This window comes from Perna viridis, chromosome 15 (assembly GCF_037379345.1).
Source record: "Perna viridis isolate PV_CMFRI_1.1 ecotype Kerala chromosome 15, ASM3737934v1, whole genome shotgun sequence".
NCBI classification, from domain to species: Eukaryota; Metazoa; Mollusca; class Bivalvia; order Mytilida; family Mytilidae; genus Perna; species Perna viridis.
In genome coordinates this window covers 138,753-142,614 of record NC_142459.1, presented here as the reverse complement: position 1 = coordinate 142,614, position 3,862 = coordinate 138,753, and the positions used below count along the sequence as shown (strand labels likewise).

The following is a 3,862-nucleotide window of genomic DNA, read 5'->3' as shown; positions in this document are numbered from 1 at the left end:
GACGTTAAACCCCAACAAACAAACAAACATGTTATCATCAATTTCATGTTCATTGTCTGAATATAGCTGAAATATTGCTGCTCGGACGTTAAACCCCAACAAACAAACAAACACACATCCCAGTTGCTCTGTGGGCAGAGCACCCTAGCCCCCAGCTAGGGTTCTCAGCACAATTTAGTCGCCTTTTACGACAAGCTTACCGCTGCTGGAGGCCTATTCTTTTAACACCCGGACCTGCACGGGCTACAAAAATTGTATATGTCCAGGAAAATTAATTATATTGAATACAAGTAGTTAATTAGTGTGCATTTTGTGTATTACAAAGAACACGCCATTCATAACATTGTTTCTTATTGGTCTTTATATATTTTATCAAAATTGCTTAAACATATGCATAAAAAGCAAATAAATATATTATATTTTTATAATGATTTTCTAGTTATTTTTGTAATAGACTATTCAGAACCAGTTTAGCTGCTCCTCCACAGAGGTACCTCACGGCTTGCGCTGCCTTATTTGATCATTTGGTTGGTGGACGTCGAACTAGTAACATGAAAAAGGTAAGTCCGTTATATTTTTGCTAACTTTGTTGTTTATCGGTCGATTTTTATCAAATCAATTGCAAAAAAAACTTTAATGAATTCCAATATTGATGTTTCCCAACAAGAAATATACCAGACCATGAAAATCATTTTCAAGAAGGGATGGGACACAAGGACAATGAGGTCGACAAATTTGAGCCCCGTGCAGGTCTGGGTTTTAAAAGAATAGGCCAGCAGCAGCGCTAAGCTTGTCGTATAAGGCGACTAAATAGTGCTCAGAAAACTAGCCAGGGGCTAGGGCGCTCTGCTCACAGAGCAACTGGGATGTGTGCCCAGGTGGTTCGTTCGTTTGTTTGTTGGGGTTTAACGTCCGAGCAGCAATATTTCAGCTATATTAAGACGATGAACGTTAAATTGATGATAATATGAACATGAAATGATGAAATGAAGAAGGGATGGGACTCCTCGCTGGGGGCTAGGGCGCTGTGCCCACAGAGCAACTGGGATGTGTGCCCCAGGTGGTTGAATAGGGTACCCCTGGCGTGTTACATGCTGGGGTTGTCAGGCTATAATACGGAAAACCTGACCGCAAACCATAGTGGTGCGCCATGTTGGGAAAGATGCCACGTTCCTGGCACGTTAAAGAACCCTACTGTGGTATTCTCCCGGAGTAGGAACCATAGGGCTCCGCCACAGAAGGCTAAATTGCTCGACCGTACCCACCTCTCCCTATTTCCAGTGGCAATTAAAATTTATCGACCCCATTGTCCTTGTGTCCCATCTCTTTTTCATTTCATGTTCATTTTGTCATTCATTTCATGTTCATCGTCTGAATATAGCTGATATATTGCTACTCGGACGTTAAACCCCAACAAACAAACAAACATAATATTATGCGGTGAAACATAACCAAAATTAGGACAATTGGTAACTTTTTGTAGGAAGATATAACTTTATGTAACTTCATACCGTTATTTTTGCGGTAATATAAAAGTTTTAAACGGTATGAGGTAACTTTTTTTGGTGTAGAAACTGGCCTTTTTGCGGTGAAATATCGCATCAAAATACGATTCGTTTTTGCAAAAGCAAGTTTAAGGATTATACAGTCGATTATTATTGATAAGGGATTGACATATTTTACTTGATCGATGACCTCTGTACTGGATTTGGCTTCATTTTTCGAACATTTTTGGATTCGGGTACTATTCTTATAATACTTTTGGTTTTCTACCTGCCAAAGGTTTTGGAATTAAATGCTGCAGACGAGAGGTTACTCCTGGAAATATGCATATACAACATATCAAAATTTATGATATGTTTACAACAATGGTAAAACTAGTATTTTAATGATTTAACCGTCAAATTACATGTCATACTAGCATATTCCTGTGTAGTCTATTTTTATCTAAACATTCTTAATTGAAAATCTTAATCTTACAAAATGACTTACTGCAATTGAAAACCATCCGTCATCAGATATGTATGCCACTTCAAAAGCTCTCTCTGTAATAGATCTGACTGCTGCTGGGCGTTGTGCATTCATCAGAATAAGTCTAGTAGACCGTAATCTCTCACGTCGTAGAAATCCGCAGGAACCATATTGTTTGTGGGTGGCTTTATTGCCTTTTCTAACAATCTTCTAGCTGCATTACAGTTGAAAAAAGTTGCTATGTCCCTGGGCATGATCAAAGTTAAACAAACGTAAAAGAGAAAAATGTGGGAAAAATGCGGTAATTTAATACACTTCACCGGTAATTGGATACTAAAGCGCGGTAAATTGTAACTTAGCATCCATTTACCTTCATATGTATGAACTTACCACAAAAGGTGATATCTTACATATGAGCGGTGATAAGTTACTTAAAAGCGGTGAATGACAACTAAATAGCCGTTTACCGTTTTAATGTGTCAAATCACCGCTTGCGGTAATTTGTTACATTTAAGCGGTAATCAAGCACTAAAAGGCGGTACATGATAACTTAGTATCCATTCACCGTTTCATCTGTCACATCATCTTTTCGGTACAAATAAACGGTAATTCAATACTAAAAGGCGGTGAATGGCAACTAAGTATCTACTTACCGCCGTTATATATTGGTCTCTATGTTTGTTTGTTGGGGTTTAACGTCCGAGCAGCAATATTTCAGCTATATTCAGACAATGAACATGAAATGAAAAAAAAAGGATGGGTCACAAGGATAATAGGGTCGACAAATTTTGATTGCCACTGGAAAAAGGGGGGATGGGTAAGGTAGGGCAATTTAGCCTCCTGTGGCGGAGCGCAAAGGTTCCTACTCCTATCGAATACCACAGCAGGGTTCTTTAACGTGCAAGGAACGTGGCATCTTTCCCAAGACGGTGCACCACTATGGTTTGCGGTCAGGTTTTCCGTATTATAGCCTGACAACCCCAGCATGCAACGCGCCAGGGGTACCCCATTCCACCACCTGGGGCACACATCCCAGTTGCTCTGTGGGCAGAGCGCCTAGCCCACGGCTAGGTTTCTGAGCACTATTTAGTCGCCTTATACGACAAGCTTAGCGCTGCTGCAGGCCTATTCTTTTAACACCCGGACCTGCACGGGGCTTGGTCCCTATGTGGTCTTCTGCTTTTCTTGTAGTATTTTGTTAGGATAACGATGAAGTTGGTTATCAAGTTTGAAACTATCAAGTAACATTATGAATGTGACGTTTCAGGTAAGTTGTACCCTAGCGTAAGCGTATAGTATTGTGTATACATTTCTTTTCATTGCTGTTAATTGTTTAATGAGCCTTTTCTTTTATAAATTATCATTTAGCAACACCTTTTTGTAAAAAAATGCTGCACAAGTTGATATAAATAATTGATCTTGAACTTACTTAACTCCTGTGCAGCAACGTCTGATCTTTTATTAGACTGTTTTCCCATTGAACGTCTAAGAGTCTTTACGTATTCAAGTAATCTTCTTGCTCTTTCAAATTCTTCAAATTTCAGTCTGTTTGTATCCATTAAGAACTCTACCAGTCTTATGAAAGACCCTAAGTAAGAAACTACCGTGTTTGGCGCATCCTTTCTGTCAAACGAATCCGATACCCATCCATTTAGCGCCCTTCTTTCTAGTAGTCCTCAACCTTGAGGTTATCAGTCATGTAATTCCAAATCTTAAATGATTGATAAGAATGTTGCTTTGCAGTCTTTTCCGTTGAGAACCCTACTGTGGTATTCTCCCGGAGTAGGAACCATAGGGCTCCGCCACAGGAGGCTAAATTGCCCGACCCTACACACCTCTCCCCATTTCCTGTGGCAATCAAAATTTGTCGACCCTATTATCCTTGTGACCC

General features: G+C 39.8%; 1 long non-coding RNA gene across 1 annotated transcript; it reads right to left on the bottom strand.

The window, feature by feature from the left end:
- Nucleotides 1-472: 472 nt before the first annotated feature.
- On the bottom strand, nucleotides 473-3,632 carry LOC148596442 (uncharacterized). Its single transcript, XR_015919244.1, has 3 exons — nucleotides 3,401-3,632; nucleotides 1,993-2,185; nucleotides 473-543 (listed from the first exon to the last, which is right to left on the bottom strand). It is a non-coding gene; the product is annotated as an uncharacterized LOC148596442 (long non-coding RNA).
- Between the last annotated feature and the right edge of the window lie 230 nt (nucleotides 3,633-3,862).